Source organism: Apium graveolens, chromosome 4 (genome assembly GCF_009905375.1).
Source record: "Apium graveolens cultivar Ventura chromosome 4, ASM990537v1, whole genome shotgun sequence".
NCBI lineage: Eukaryota > Viridiplantae > Streptophyta > Magnoliopsida > Apiales > Apiaceae > Apium > Apium graveolens.
The window spans coordinates 237,615,646-237,634,029 of NC_133650.1; positions in this window are offsets into that span (position 1 = coordinate 237,615,646).

The window sequence follows — 18,384 nt, forward strand, 5'->3', positions numbered from 1 at the left end:
GGTGAAGAAGTCAAAAGGTGATTTTGATTCATACATTAATTGTTATGGTCAAAATTTGTTATTGATCATTCCGGGTCAAAAAATGAGTTAATTGGAATCAAATCAGGTTAAAGAAATGAAGGAATAGGTTTTAGGCCGTAAGGGATAAGGATGGACAGTCCCCATGACGCGTCCTTAATGGGTGATGGGTGAGGCGTATGTTATGGACCGTTTTGAGATTAAAATTGCCGTGCAAAAAGAAGTGGGGGCATCTCATTAGGCGAAGACGCGTTTAAAGAGTAGGATGCGTTTTCGTAGAGTGAAAGACATGAGATGGACTGCCTACATATTTGAGTACTGGATACAGGGAAAATGTGTGAATTCCACATGATGAACGCATCCTGACACAATGGGATGTATGGTTTTGGATATTTTGGCCTACTCCTCATCTAGAAAAAGGTAAACAAGAGCAAACTCAGGACAAGTGCAAGCATGGAAGGAATACTGGAAGATTATAATCACTAATGTATTTGTTATAAGTGCTCTTTGAAGGATTCCCTCCTTGAGACGGTCAAGGAGGGGATATCCGTGAAAAGTTTGAAGGCCTCCAGGGGTATGCCTGATGATTGAAAGATTCCTCCTGTATTCGACGATGTTCTCGTTGGGGATGCGGGGTAAATATTGGTGTGTGCTTTGGAGCTCTGTTCTTGCATTCAACTGGTGTCCTCGTTGGAGAACTTTGGAGTCATCCTGCACTTTGCACCCAAGAGTTTGGGATCACCTGTCCTGTTATCTGGTAGTTTATCCTCATTCGGGAGACAGGGATGCGTCCGACATTTGGGGTGAACTGTGGCTATACATGCGTTTGTAAATTAAGGGAGATAGTTGTAGCTTAGTGTTATCCTTGCGCAGAAAGATGCACTGTCCATAAAATCCTACGATTATGAACGAGTCTTGGGCCTTTGCGGTTGGGCCTCATAGTTAGACATTCATAAAGTAAGCGGAAGATGGATTATTAAAGGACTTCTACCGGTCCTAAGTAGGAAATCTAAACCCATTAGATTTCTTGTTCCCCAAGAACTACGTTAGGCTTGATCCTTATATAAAGGGTACGTAGGCACATTGAGAGGGGTAAAAAGTTGAGAGCTGATAAGGAGCCACCACTAACCCTAATCAATCTCAGCCACCAATTAACACATAAACACCACACACCGCTTAATTTTTCGGCGAAGAACCATCGTCACAGATCTTGATTCTGGCTAGAAACCTCAAACTTTGTTGTTACCAAATTCCTCCGTCAACAAATTGGCGCTAGAAGGATGGGTGTTGATCAAAATCATAATCTTAGGAGAAAAAGATGTCTTACAATTTTGATGAAAGTTCTTATGATGGGAGTGATAGTGGATCTAAAGGAGATGTTGAGGGCGGATACGCTCTACATGAACCCTATGTGCCCAGAAACGTGGTAGATCCTCCACGGGCTCAGATGTTGGAGGGACACCACCTGTACTCATCAGGAACGCTGATATCTTGGAGTAGTTGTATTGCATGGAGGACACCTTAAATAAGTTAATTCAAGATTGAACACGGTTGAACGTCGCAAGACGAGGAAAGGCCATCTTTATCCCCTCCGTGGTCATACTGTGGGGAAAGCCCTTATGATTATGGGGGGACACTCAGGATGTTCGTGGCCAAGCTAACGGAGGAAACCCTCGAGTCGCTCCATGGCGCTTGGAGTATTCTGATTTAACATGTGTAAATTATTAGGAAACGATTAGTTACTGATTTTTAAAGTTAAATTTGAAATTGACTATGGTTGCAAATTTACAAATCATATTTTTGCGAATATTTTTCTAAAAAAATTATTTGTGTAAAATATTTTAAAAAAAAATATATTTTTGCAAAAAAGTGCTTAGATATTTTCGACAAATCCAAATAAATGTACTCAAATGTATATGGAAAATATTAGAGGCCCAAAAAATTGTTACAATCTATTTTCCCAAATTATATTATATTTTAGGGCTGTAAACGAATCGGGTTATTTGTGAACAGTTCGTGATCGGCTCGTTAAGAGCTCGGTTATGCTTGGCTCGTTAAGAGCTCGAACTCGAGCTCGATCACAAAAAATGTTCGTTAAGCCAAACGAGTTCGAACCGAGTTTAAGGCTGTCTGACTCGAGCTCGGCTCGAGAATAGCTCGAGATTGATAGCTTGAGATCGGTTCGTTAGTAGCTCAAAAGAATTATATATTTTTATGATTTATATTTATTTAAATACTTCAAGTTTTTTTAATCTAAAATTACAATACACATTTTCAAGTCAAAACAAAGAATGTTTGTAACACTTGGTCAAAAACATACAATTAAAAAAGTACTTACTCCCTCCGTCCCAATTTATCTATCTTGTTTGACTTTTGATGGTCAAATTGACTCAACTTTGACCATAAATATAAACTCGTTATTTCATTATTTTGAAAAACTGAAAAATACATATCGAAGTAGATTGAACATACTTTCTAATGATATAATTTTTATAATTATTTTCAATAATATATTATATGCAATTTTCAGTCAAACTTGGGTCAATCTGACCGCAAAAAGTCCAACATGATAGATAAATTGGGACAGAGGGAGTAAAAGTTTCTAGACTTAAAGCCTTCAAAAATATTAGATTTTAAAAAATAAAAACACAAAGTTGTTCAAGACTTGAACTAGTTGTAGTCTTCATTCTTTAAACTTGAGACTTAGAGGCCCAAGGCATTCTGCATATCTGGAAGGTGAAGGCAAAGCATTCCGCAAAACTAAAAAAACATTGATCACAAATGTTGTGGAAATTATGTAAATTACCTATGGCCATTTGGCTTTCATACAATACGTAATTAGTTAGAGAAAAAACACTAGTAATTTTTTATTTAGACCAAGTAGGCTGAGATCAGAAATCAATAATCATAAAGCAGAGTTTAAACATATAACCCTCAACATAATTGTGGCTATTGTAATCAAAAGATGTGTGGCGACCTCCAAACCCGGGTCAGAAGTTTGGGGTCCACACACATACACCTTATTAATAACCTGCTTATAATAATGATAAAGATAATAATAATGATATGTAGTGACCCTACTTACCGATTACCACGGACCGCAACAGGTTAAAGTATGCACACAAGCCAACCACACTTACTTATATTACAAACCGTTCAAATCCCAACTATCCAAACTCAGAACTGAGTATTAAACATTATTACAAACTTTTACAAACTTAAATTATTCCAAAAGAAACCTACTAGCTCAACTCGATCAACCTGAACCCCTAGCTCTCGCGCTGGACTGGGGATCCTCGGTACCAACCGGTTCCTTTTTAACTGGAAAAGAACATAAACAACATCGCACAAATGAGCTAACTAGCTCAGCAAGTCACAATGGAAAAACTGAGAATAATAATCATCAGGTAAATATGTATATGATATCAAGTGAATAATGGATTATGATTTAGAATTGGATATTATATTTTCATTTTAAAACCAAGGTTAGGCTACTGATCAGTCACGCACTAACCCCGAGCAAAGCACACATCACTGCTCTAACTACTGGATCCAAGGCACATATTGGCCTAACTTAACCATTATATGGTCTGACCACGAATCTGGTCCACAATTTTATAAAAACAATTCAATTCTACCATAATAACAGAATAAGCAGTAATAAACAATAAACGGGATCATTAATAACATTGGACGTTCAATAATGAAAATGGTTTCAATCTACATAAAGATCAATATGACATTTCCAAAGCTTGGCTGCTAGGTAGTGAAAGAATTGGATAACAAAAAGATCAATGTTTCAGGGTTTCAAGGATTTGGTCTTTCAAAGTATAAGATACAATGGTTTGAGTGTGTAAGCAATCTGGTTCAGTGTTTGATAATTAGTTTGTATGTATTTGTGGAGTAGTATCGTATATTTGAGGTTCGTATTTGGGGATACAACAATCAATGGTTTAGAAAGAATCAGGTTTACAACTCAAGATCAATAACTGGAATCAGGGTTTAGGGTTCAGTGTTTCAAAGCACTTGCAATATAAACAGGACTATCAATCACTATAATATCTCGAGAAAGTTTAGAACACTTGCCTGGTACTAGCTTATTATACTGCACTCGCTTTCAGCCACGACTATCTTACTCCTCGACTACCTGTTTCCCTTTCCTATGCCTTGCCTCTTCTCCTCACATATCATAAGCATCTATCAATATTCAACTCATATGATTCTATTCGACACATACTTCTATCTACCCTTCGTTTCACCCAAATCCGATTAACGGATTGAAAGTTACGCAATAAACAAGTAAACATCGAATATACAGACCGACAGTTAACCAACAAATCACATATAACACATAACATGTCACATAATCAATGATATATCATTTATAAAGAAGTCTCGGGTCATAGATAGGCTTTCGGATATTTAAAATGATTTTTAAAACATTTTTCGGAATTAAAACAGATCGTTGAATCAATTTCGAAGTAGTAAACAGGGTTCGGTTGGCCAATTCTGGCTTCAAAATAATTTTATAATAATTATCGAGCCTTGAAAACAATCTAAAATAATATTTTAAAGCTCGAAATTATTTTTCAGAATTTTTAAATCATTTTTTAAATATTTAAATCTAATTAAATAATTAATTAAATCAATTAATCAAATAATTTTTGAATTAATTGACTAATTAATCAATAAAAAATTAACTGAAATTAATTAACTAATTAATTCAGATCTATTTTTGAATTAAAAATAATTTTTGGAATTAAAATAATAATATTTGGAATTATTAGAAATTAAAATCGAATTTTTATAATAAAAATAAATAGGAAATATGATTTTTGAATATTTTTAAAACATGAATCCAAAATTTGTAAGTTCTGGAAACCTCAGGGACCTAACTGTTTCTTCCCCAAAAGATAAGGTACTAAACTGTAATTTACAGGGGGGGTTGCCAGAAAAGTTCTGTCTCGCCGGAGAAGACGATCCCGGCGTCCTCACCCCACCAACACCTCCAGATAGGATCTACACATCACCAGGAACTTATTCATGCAATCAAAACACATCAATCATCCATGTTCTGGCCGGAAAATGACCAAGAACATTGCCCGTTTCCGGCGAACATCGAAAATCTTCAAAACACAACTCCCTTCGATTCCCTAATCCTCTGTTAACGAGCTATATACCAATCGATTGCAAATTTTATAAAGAACATAATCCTCTATAAATCAACAGCTAATAACCCCTAAATCAAAAAGGCCCAAATTTCAATTGAAAACATTCATACGGGTTATAAACCCTAATTTTAAAATTCGAGAATTAAACCCACTTTTGAGCATGTTATTGAACTCCAAATCAGAAGTATGAAATATGAAAATCATCAGGAAAACAAGCTCTACAACATGCAAACATCAAATCATACAAACAATCATCCGAACAAAAATTCATATTTTTAATAAAATTAATTCGAAAATAAATAATTTTTCAGAAAATAAACCTTGATTTCTGCAGTGATTTGGAACACAGAATCTGATAGAACACCTCAAGACCTTCGTTTTGAGTACTCGAGCTTTTCAAACGGACTCCGGTAACACCTCTGATTGTTGTTTGATTATTAGAAAGGTTTATGAATATATGAATTTTTTCTGGAAATTTATATAATTACTGACTGCAAATGATTTTTGATACGAAATAAAATACGGTAAAGGCTATTTACAATTACGGAAAATTAGTATCCCGTTGGATCATTCCGGATATAAAATGGTACGTTTATTTGTAAAAACTAATCCAAACAGTATCGATTTTCGGGATAATTATCCAAATCAGTACAATTTGTACTGCGGTCTTGGTCTCAGCGCCTGGTTACACGTACTACGAGGTGATAATTGGGATAGTTTAATAAAAAGCTCTCGTTTATCAAAAATACGAGTTTTATTGATTTACCGAAACGAATATTGTATCGAAAATATTGCGCCGGGACCCGCGCAGGACAAACCGTACGCCGGATCGAAAAAGTCGAAACATGGAATATGCTCGGAATATTACAATTAGGTTAGAAAAAAGTTCTCGGAAGAGTTTCGGGTTCCAAAAACGTAACAACGGATGACGTCGGTTGGTTCCCGTTTTTATAAAATAGATTTTAAATACCCGGAAAAAGATTTTATGAATTTCATATGATTCTTATAAATTCATAAATCAACATAAAAATAATTAGAAAGATATGATAATTATCTATATTTTATTTTGGACATATAAAAATTAAAATACTCAATTAATAATATTTTTAAACATCCCAACACATTTAACACTTAACAAATAATTCACAGAATAGATACTGAACACATATAATAATTATTTATTAGCAAAAATAATTACACGATATATCCCGGATATTACATCCTTCCCCCCTTAAAAGGATTTTGTCCTCAGAATCTCCTAAGAAAACAAACGAGGGTATTTTTCTCTCATATCACTTTCTAATTCCCAGTTTGACTCTTCAACCTTTGGGTTTCTCTATAACACTCTTACTAGCTTTACCAATTTATTCCTCAATACCTTGTCTCTTTCCTCTAGAATCTCTATCGGACTCTCTACATATGACAAATCTGTCTGAAGCTCTATTGGCTCATATTCTATTACATGCCTGGAGTCTGGATTATACTTCTTAAGCATTGATACGTGAAAAACATTGTGAATGTGCTCCATGTGCGGAGGTAATTCCAATTCATAAGCTACTTTGCCAACGCGCTTTAGAATCTCAAAAGGTCCGACATATCTTGGGCTCAGCTTTCCTTTCTTTCCAAACCTCGTTAGTCCCTTCCACGGTGATACTTTCAGTAATACCAAGCTTCCTTCTTCGAATTCCATGTCTTTCCTTGACTGGTCTGCATATTTCCTTTGACGGTCCTGTGCAGCTATCAATCTCTTTTGGATAATTTCAACCACTTCTTTTGTCTGCTGTATTAGTTCAGGTCCAAGTATTTTGCGTTCTCCTACTTCATCCCCATGCACTGAAGATCTGCATTTGCGTCCATAAAAGGGCTTCATAGGGTGGCATCCCAATACTGGCATGATAACTGTTGTTATAAGCAAATTCTACCAGAGGTAAATGCTCGTCCCAACTTCCTTTAAAATCAATAGCACAAACACGTAACATGTCCTCAATCGTTTGGATCGTTCTTTCACTTTGGCCGTCCGTCTGTGGGTGGTAGGTTGTACTCATATTCAGTCTTGTTCCCAAACATTCTTGAAAACTCTTCCAAAATCTTGAATTAAATCTTGGATCTCGATCAGATACGATAGACACAGGAACTCCATGATGAACTACAATTTCCTTCAGGTACATATGGATCAACTTGTCGAGCGAAAATCTTTCATTTATAGGCAGAAAATGAGCTGATTTAGTAAGTCTATCCACTATAACCCAAATGGCATCATGATTAGCCCTTGTCCTTGGTAATCCAACTATGAAATCCATGGCAATATGTTCCCACTTCCACTCTGGAATCTCCAATGGCTGTAGCAATCCACTTGGTATTTGATGTTCGGCTTTAACTCTCTGACATGTATAACATCTGCTAATCCATTCCGCAATTTCCCTCTTCATATCTGGCCACCAATAATATTCCTTTAAATTTCTGTACATTTTGGTACTCCCTGGATGGATTGAATAACTTGAATTATGTGCTTCCTGTAAAATTTCATTCTTCAGCTCCGTCACCGGTGGAATCCAAATTCTTGAAGAAAACCTAAGAATACCTTGATCATCCTTCTGCGTGCACAATTCCTCACCTACCAAACGATTTATATCTTGATCCATTACATTTTCCTGACACTTCTTTATTTTCTCTAACAACTCCGGCTGAAAAGTCATACTGTACACTTTTGCTTTCATTAGACCTGCAAACTTTAATCTCCAATTCCAGTTTCTGAAATTCCTTATATATCTCTTCAGGTACTGATAACTTTTCCTTCCGACTCAACGCGTTTGCTACAATGTTCGCTTTACTGGGATGATAATTAATCGAGCAGTCGTAATCCGTGATCAATTATAACCATCTCCTTTGCCTCATATTAAGCTCCTTCTGTGTGAATATGTACTTTAAGCTTTTGTGATCCGTGTAAATCTCGCACTTTTCTCCATACAGATAATGTCTCCAAATTTTCAAAGCAAAAGCTATGGCTGCTAGCTGCAAATCATGAGTAGGATATTTCTGTTCGTGTGGTTTCAATTGCCTTGACGCATACACAATCACCTTCCCGTGCTGCATTAGAACGCATCCTAGTCCTTTATGAGAAGCATCGCTATAAATTACAAAATTCCCTTGGTCTTCTGGAAGTGACAAAACAGGTGTTGTGATTAATCGTTGCTTCAATTTCTGAAAACTTTCTTCGCACTTGTCGTTCCATATAAACTTTTCATTCTTCCGTGTAAGCTTTGTTAATGGTGTTGCAATCCTTGAAATTTTTTGAACGAATTGACGATAATATCCCGCTAATCCCAAGAAACTTCTTACCTCGGTGGGTGTTCTCGGTCTTTTCCAGTTTGTAATTGCCTCAATCTTTGCTGGGTCCACTTTGATCCCTTCATTACTGACTATGTATCCTAAGAACTGAACTTCCTGTAGCCAAAACTCACACTTCGAGAATTTAGCATATAACTTCTTTTTCCTCAAAATCTCCAAAGCTGTTCTCAAATGTTCCGCATGATCCCCTTCCGCCTTTGAATAAATCAAAATATCTTCTATAAACACAATGACGAACTTGTCCAAGTATTCCTTGAAAATTCTATTCATCAGGTCCATAAACGCTGCCGGGGCATTGGTCAATCCAAAAGACATCACTAAAAAATCGTAATGTCCATACCTTGTTCTGAAAACTGTCTTTGGTATATCTTCTGGCTTAATCTTCAGTTGATGATATCCCGATCTTAAGTCAATTTTGGAGAAAATCTTGGCTCCCTTCAATTGGTCAAATAGATCGTCAATTCTGGGTAACGGATACTTGTTCTTGATTGCAAGCTTGTTGAGTTCCCTATAGTCGATGCACAGTCTCATGTCTCCATCTTTCTTCTTGACAAATAATACCGGGGCTCCCCACGGGGATACACTGGGTCTGATTACTCCTTTTTCTAACAACTCTTGCAATTGCTTCGCTAGCTCTTTCATCTCAACGGGCGCCATTCTATACGGGGCCTTGAATACCGGTTCTGTTCCAGGTGCTAAGTCGATTGCAAACTCAATTTCTCTATCTGGAGGAAGTCCTGGTAACTCATCGGGAAACACGTCTGGAAATTCATTCACTACTGGAATATCTTCAAGTTTCGCTGGCTCCTGACTCCTATCAATCACATATGCCACGAAATGCTCGCATCCTTGTCGTAGTAACTTCTTGGCTTGAATCATCGTTAAGAACTTCTTTACTTGTTTCTGGCCCTTGAACGTTACTATTCTTTCGTCTGGCGTTTTAACCATTACCTTCTTATTTCGACAATCTATCTGGGCATCGTGCTTAGATAACCAATCCATTCCTAAGATAACGTCAAATTCTCCTAACTTAAATGGTATCAAATCTACACAAAACTTACTACCAGAAATCTCAATCTCACAATTCCCACAAACTAGATTAACAGATACTCGTTCTTGATTTGCCAATTCCATTGAGTTGCTCCTGAATCTATTAACACTTTGGCACATAAAGAATTCACATTAAGTGTACCTGCCACGACATCCGTATCCTGGATAGCATCCTTCACAGACATGTCAAAACCTCTAGTCCTTGGAGTCTCATTCACTGCTGGGGTAGACCCCATAATTTTCAATGCATTACTGACTGGGGCTGGTGTCTTACAATCCCTGGCTATATGTCCTGGCTTCCCACATTTAAAGCACGTAAATCCAATGGCTGGAACCTTCACTGCTGGATTCCGGATAGGCTGATCCTTATTTGCTGGCTCCCTTGCTGGCTGATTTCGGCACTCCCTTGAATAGTGCCCTTTCTGATTGCATTTGAAACAAACTACATTCAACTTATTACAAACTCATCCATGCTTCTTCCCACATACCTGACAATCTGGAAAAGTTAATCTCAACTGATTTGGCTGATTCGCATTAACTGGACGGTTGCCCTAGCTTCCGTCGCCTGCATTTTGTCTCTTGAAATTAAAATTTCTTCCTGGATGAAACTTGCCCTTCTTAAAATTTGGAAACTTCCCTGGTTGTGACTGACCTTCATTCCCTTCAAATTTCCTTTTCTTGCTTTCTTTCTCTTTCTGTGACATCTCACTCTCTGTCTCTGCAATCATAGCCTTCTGTACAACTCCTGCATAGGTATCCAATTCAAAAATGGCTACCTTCCCTCTGATCCATGGTTTCAAACCTTGCTGGAATCTTTTAGCCTTTTTCCTGTCAGTATCCACATACGACGGCACATACCTTGATAATTCCTCAAACTTACTCTCATAATCCGTCACCGACATATTTCCTTGCTATAATTCTAAAAATTTCAGTTCCATCTGATCCTGGACAAACTGGGGAAAATACTTTTCCAAAAATAATTCCTTAAACCTCTCCCAAGTAATAACATCTGTACCTTCCAATATCTTCACCATCTCCCACCAATAGGTGGCCTCGTTCTTCAAATAGTAACTTGCAAACTCAACCTTCTATTCTTCCCTTACTTTCACCAAGGCAAATGCCTTCTCTATTTCCTTTAACCAAACATTTGCTTCAATCAGCTCTAAGGATCCCTTGAATTCTGGTGGGTTCACCGCCTGAAAAGTTTTGAAAGTTACCTGGGGATTGGTCTGTCTTTGTTGGTGTTGTGTCAGGTGAACTGTTTGTTGGGCCAAGATTTGGAGAATCTGGGATATTGCTGGGTCTATAGGTCCTGGGTTTGCATTCTGGTTTGTATCATCTTGGTTGTTATTATTGTTGTTGGTTTCTTCATTCTGGGTGTTGGTGCGGGTATTTCTTCTGGGAGGCATTTTCTGTAAAGAATCAAACAACTTATTTAGCTTTTAAACCAAATTTTTTGCAGAAAAGAAAAGTTTTGTAAAACAGAATACCTCTTTTTGAAAACAGTTGTAACTAAGTAAATTGCATGCTTTTTTACAGAATATAAACAGTTATGGAAAACAGGGTTCATGGTATCACAGGGGTATAACTGGTGCAATAAATAAGGTAAAGTAAAACAGGTGCAGTAAAATAAATGACAATACTGAAAAGGAAAAGGTACTGATATATATAGATCAAAAGTTTTGGGTAGTACAAGCGTAAAGATGCTTCGAAAGTAAAAACAAAAGGGTATAACAACCTACTCACTAGTCAGCATAGCTAGTCTATAAATAAAACCAAAAGTCTACTGATACACACTACACACTACTGTATATACTACACAAACATAACAACACTGCTCAGTATCTCTAAATCTCTGACTCAATTCCAAGGAAACTCTGGTCCTGCCAGCCTCTCAAAGTCCTCCATCACCTCAGTAGCCCAGCCCATCAGTGCATCAGGGCCTCTTCCAGGTAGTGTAGCTCCATGTAGCCTAGCCTCAAGAACCCTTTGTGTCACATGAATTTCCTCTCGAAGCTCCCTCACACCACGATCAACATCAGTAGTCCTAATGATATGCTGTAGCTCTCTAATCTGGGCCAACAAGGAATCACGCTCCAATAGAAGAGCCTCATACCGGTAGTAAGGAACTGGGGGCAATGTAGACTGGAATGGGGCACTCGCAACTGAATGCCCAGTGGAATCTGAATCAGCTGGTGGGGGTCCTCTGATAGGTGGCCTCATGCCTGGAGGTGGAATAGCTTGCAATGGTACGGGCTGCAACACAGGTGGAGGTATTATAGCCAACACTGGTGGAACAACATGACGTGGATCCAAAAACGGTCCTCCAACTGAAGGCTCTGAGTGATCAGCTGATACGGGGATAAAAGAGTCGGTCATCGCTGCTATCTGAAATCATATCGTAATATAAGAATCTCGAACCATGATGCGAATTACACTAATACCTGTTATACTGAAGCACTCAACCTCTCGACGTTCTATCTTTCTATTCCTTACTTCTAATCCTAACCCTCTACCCATTCCCGTCAACCTAGACTTGTTTCAGTGACTTATAACCTGTAGCTCTGATACCAAACCTGTGGCGCCCTCCAAACCCGGGTCAGAAGTTTGGGGTCCACACACATACACACCTTATTAATAACCTGCTTATAATAATGATAAAGATAATAATAATGATATGTTGTGACCCTACTTACCGATTACCACGGACCGCAACAGGTTAAAGTATGCACACAAGCTAACCACACTTACTTATATTACAAACCATTCAAATCCCAACTATCCAAACTCAGAACTGAGTATTAAACATTATTACAAACTTTTACAAACTTAAATTATTCCAAAAGAAACCTACTAGCTCAACTCGATCAACCTGAACCCCTAGCTCTCGCGCTGGACTGGGGATCCTCGGTACCAACCGGTTCCTTCTTAACTGGAAAAGAACATAAACACCATCGCACAAATGAGCTAACTAGCTCAACAAGTCACAATGGCAATACTGAGAATAATGATCATCAGGTAAATATGTTTATGATATCAAGTGAACAATGGATTATGATTTAGAATTGGATATTATATTTTCATTTTAAAACCAAGGTTAGGCTGCTGATCAGTCACGCACTAACCCCGAGCAAAACACACAACACTGCTCTAACTACTGGATCCAAGGCACACATTGGCCTAACTTGACCATTATATGGTCTTACCACGAATCTGATCCACAATTTTATAAAAACAATCCAATTCTACCATAATAACAGAATAAGCAGTAATAAACAATAAACAGGATCATTAACAACATTGGACGTTCAATAATGAAAATGGTTTCAATCTACATAAAGATCAATATGTCATTTCCAAAGCTTGGCTGCTAGGTAGTGAAAGAATTGGATAACAAAAAGATCAATGCTTCAGGGTTATAAGGATTTGGTCTTTCAAAGCATAAGATACAATGGTTTGAGTGTGTAAGCAATCTGGTTCAGTGTTTGATAATTAGTTTGTATGTATTTGTGGAGTAGTATCGTATATTTGAGGTTCGTATTTGGGGATACAACAATCAATGGTTTAGAAAGAATCAGGTTTACAACTCAAGATCAATAACTAGAATCAGGGTTTAGGGTTCAGTGCTTCAAAGCACTTGCAATATAAACAGGACTATCAATCACTATAATATCTCAAGAAAGTTCAGAACACTTGCCTGGCACTAGCTTATTATACTGCACTCGCTTTCAGCCACGACTGTCTTACTCCTCGACTACCTGTTTCCCTTTCCTACGCCTTGCCTCTTCTGCTCACATATCATAAGCATCTATCAATATTCAACTCATATGATTCTATTCGACACATACTTCTATCTACCCTTCGTTTCACCCAATCCGATTAACGGATTGAAAGTTACGCAATAAATAAGTAAACATCGAATATACAGACCGACAGTTAACTAACAAGTCACATATAACACATAACACGTCACATAATCAATGATATATCATTTATAAAGAAGTCCCGGGTCATAAATAGGCTTTCGGATATTTAAAATGAATTTTAAAACATTTTTCGGAATTAAAACAGATCGTTGAATCAATTTTGAAGTAGTAAACATGGTTTGGTTGGCCAATTCTGGCTTCAAAACAATTTTATAATAATTATCGAGTCTTGAAAACAATCTAAAATAATATTTTAAAGCTCGAAACTATTTTTCGGAATTTTTAAATCATTTTTTTAAATAATTAAATCTAATTAAATAATAATTAAAATCAATTAATAATTAATTAAATCAATTAATCAATTAATTTTTGAATTAATTGACTAATTAATCAATTAAAAATTAACTTAAATTAATTAACTAATTAATTCAGATCTATTTTTGAATTAAAAATAATTTTTTGAATTAAAATAATAATTTTTGGAATCGTTAGAAATTAAAATCGAATTTTAATCATAAAAATTAATAGGAAATATGATTTTTGAATAGTTTTAATACATGAATCCAAAATTTGTAAGTTGTGGAAACCTCAGGGACCTAACTGTTTATTCCCCAAAAGATAAGGTACTAAACTGTAATTTTACAAGGGGGGTCGCCGGAAAAGTTCTGTCTCGCCGGAGAAGATGATCCCGGCGTCCTCACCCCACCAACACCTCCAGATACGATCTACACATCACCAGGAACTTATTCATGCAATCAAAAAACATCAATCATCCCTGTTCTGGCCGGAAAATGACCAAGAACATTGCAGGTTTCCGGCGAACACCGAAAATCTTCAAAACACAACTCCCTTTGATTCAGTAATCCTCTGTTAACGAGCTATATACCAATCGATTGCAAATTTTATAAGGAACATAATCCACTATAAATCAACAGCTAATAACCTCTAAATCAAAAAGCCCCAAATTTCAATTAAAAACATTCATACGGGTTATAAACCCTAATTTTAAAATTCGAGAATTAAACCCACTTTTGAGCATGTTATTGAACTCCAAATCAGACGTATGACATATGAAAATCATCAGGAAAACAAGCTCTACAGCATGCAAGCATCAAATCATACAAACAATCATCCGAACAAAAATTCATATTTTTAATAAAATTAATTCGAAAATAAATAATTTTTCAGAAAATAAACCTTGATTTCTGCAGTGATTTGGAACACAGGATCTGATAGAACACCTCAAGACCTTCGTTTTGAGTACTCGATCTTTTCAAACGGACTCCGGTAACACCTCCGATTGTTGGTTTGATTCTCAGAAAGGTTTATGAATATATGAATTTTCTCTGGAAATTTATATAATTACTGACTGCAAATGATTTTTGATACGAAATAAAATACGGTAAAGGCTATTTATAATTACGGAAAATTAGTATCCCGTTGGATCATTCCGGATATAAAATGGTATGTTCATTTGTAAAAACTGATCCAAACGGTATCGATTTTCGGGATAATTATCCAAATCAGTACAATTTGTACTGCGGTCTTGATCTCAGCGCCTGGTTACACGTACTACGAGGTGATAATTGGGATAGTTTAATAAAAAGCTCCCGTTTATCAAAAATACGAGTTTTATTGATTTACCGAAACGAATATTGTATCGAAAATGTTGCGCAGGGACCCGCGCAGGACAGACCGTACGCCGGATCAAAAAAGTTGAAACATGGAATATGCTCGGAATATTACAATTGGGTTAGGAAGGAGTTCTCGGAAGAGTTTCGGGTTCCAAAAACGTAACAACGGATGACGTTGGTTGGTTCCCATTTTTATAAAATAGATTTTAAATACCCGAAAAAAGATTTTATAAATTTCATATGATTCTTATAAATTCATAAATCAACATAAAAATAATTAGGAAGATATGACAATTATCTATATTTTATTTTGGACATATAAAAATTAAAATACTCAATTAATAATATTTTTAAACAACCTCACACATTTAACACTTAACAAATAATTCAGAGAATAGATACTGAACACATATAATAATTATTTATTAGCAAAAATAATTACACGATATATCCCGGATATTACAAGATGTACTATAATAGTTATTAGATAATAGCATAACAACTCTGGATATACCCTGTTACATGAAGAATAAATATAATTAAAAATGTACAGAACTCTGGATAGCTTTGTCAAATAATCAGAATGCATAGATAATGTTAGATGATTGTTCCTTTGAGAAGTCAGAATGCATATATAATCCTTTATTTGCAGGTTATAAACAACATGTGGTTATTTTCTACCTTGTTCATACAGATAAAATAATAGTGTCATTTTCTTGACTGGTGTCCTAAAGTTGTGCACCATTATCATATTCTCTACCCCCTATACATGAGAATGAGAGTATTAGCTCCAATACAAGAATGATAATCATTTAAGTATTGTTAATCTTTATTATAGACATTGCTTCCTAGTTTCACACAATCTTATGATGTTTAGCATTAAAGTAGGGTAGAAAATTTAATTAGTACTTAATGTCTCAACTTTTAATTAATTAGCTAAGAACTGTTAAACACTTATCAACATGCCTATTACACAATGTTGTGCTCCCCATTTTACTAAATTTCATTGGATATTTGCAGAGCTTGTACATGACTATCTTCTGATTCTTTACCTAACAGTGTCCAAATGATAGAATTGTAAATGTAAAACTATGAATGTATATGAGTAAACTTGAACAAGAAGAAAAGAGAAAAACTGATAAAATATATTTCAACAAACTTAACTAAACCAAATTATGGTTTACATATTTATAGACAAAACAAATCCTAACAGAATGACAGCTGGCTAAGTAATGACTCAAGTCCAAGTAGCCTTATCTAACTCCTGCATAACTTGTGACTCTATAGCACGCCCTATAGTGAGCCTATGCTGTGGCTTGAGGCTAACCAATACAGCTTGATGCTCTGTAACTTTGTGCTCTACTGATGTATCATTACCATCTTCATTACTCGCCCCACAAGTTTGAGGTACACATGGATTGTGAAGACCAAGCTTGGAACATATGAACCGGTGAGAAGTTTCTCATAATGCCTTTGTTAGAATATCAGCCAATTGCAACTTGGAAGCAATTTTTGTAGGCACAATAACCCCATCCTGAATTTTCCTACGAATAAAATGGACATCCAGTTTAATATGTTTAGTGCAAGCATGTTGAACTGGATTGTTATTAATATCAATTGTTGCTTGGTTGTCACAAAACACATCAATACCATGTGTAATCGGAACACTCAAATCTGCCAACAAGTATTTCGGCCACATGATTTCAGTAGTAATTAATATTAAAGCTCAATATTTTGCCTCAACAGTGCTTTGAGAAGTAACAGTCTGCTTCTTGGCTTGCCAAGATATTAATGCAGAACCCAATAACAAGCAAAAAACGGTCATAAAATGACCAATGATAGTACAACCACCCCAATCACTGCCACAATATCCAACTAAATGCAAAGTATTGGCGGCAGGAAAATAAAGACCCATACTAACAGTATATTTTAAGTACCTTAAAACTCTGAATAGCACATCCAAATATTTTTCTCGTGGAGCTTGGATAAACTGGCTGAGAAAATGAACAGAATAGCTAATATCGGGCTTAATGAACGTCAAGTACAGAAGTTTACCAACCAAACTTCGATAAAAAGATGGATTGGAAAGAAGAACACCGGACTTGATATTGTCATATAGCTCAGTTTGTTGATCCAGTGGAATAGAAAGTGGCTTAGAATGAAGTAAATTTGTGTGAGACAGCAAGTCAAGTATAAACTTCTGTTGACTAAGTAACAAACCTGGATCGGTACGTGAAATCTTCAGCCCAAGATAATACTTTGCTTGACCTAAGTCATTAATGCTAAACTTCTTATGAAGTGCTTCTTTCACTGTAGTGATGAATAATGTGTGATTACCAGTTATCAAGATATTATCAATATAAATAACTTCCACAGTAAAATGTGAACCTTGTTGACAACTGAAAAGAGCATAATATGCAAGAGACTTCTTAAAACCAAGAGTTAACAAAAAATCCGATAGCTTTCTGTTCCATTGTCTAGATGCTTAATGCAATCCATAGATCGATTTGATTGACTTGCATACTAGATGTATTGAATCAGAATATAAAATATAAATTAATGGCAAGTTCATGTATACCTCTTCATTTAAATTGCCATATAAAAATGCATTATTGATGTCAAGCTGATAAAGAGGCCAATTCTTAGAAGAAGCAATTTCTATAACTGATGTCACAGTCATCCCTTTTGCAACTGGTGCAAAGGTATCATGAAAATCGACTCCAGGTTCTTGAGTATACCATTTCTCCACAAGACGGGCTTTGAATCTATCCACCTTACCATTTTCCATATATTTCATTTTGAAAACCCAACGACAGCCTATAGTCTGCTTTCCAGAAGGCATAGGCATCAAAACCCAAGTATTATTAGACTCAAGAGCATCAAGCTCTTTGTTCATAGCTGTTATCCATCTAAGATCTCTAATTGCTTGAGGGAAAGAATTGGGTTCCTTGTTCTGGATCAATGTTGTCATAAATGCAGAATGTTCTGGTGAAAATGAAGCAGTAGAAATAAAATTTGAAATGTGATACTTGATAGGTTTCAAATTCTGAACATTATGAGTTTGATAATCTGACCACTAAGCTGGAGGTTTACGATCTCTGGTAAACTTTCGAACAAAATTTTCTGTGAATTCTGCTAAGAAATCAGTAGCTGGTTGTAAATGCACCAAAGTATCAACATCAGGTGGAAAGCCATGTCGATCTGAAATATCAGAACAAGTGGTGTCCTCGAAAAAAT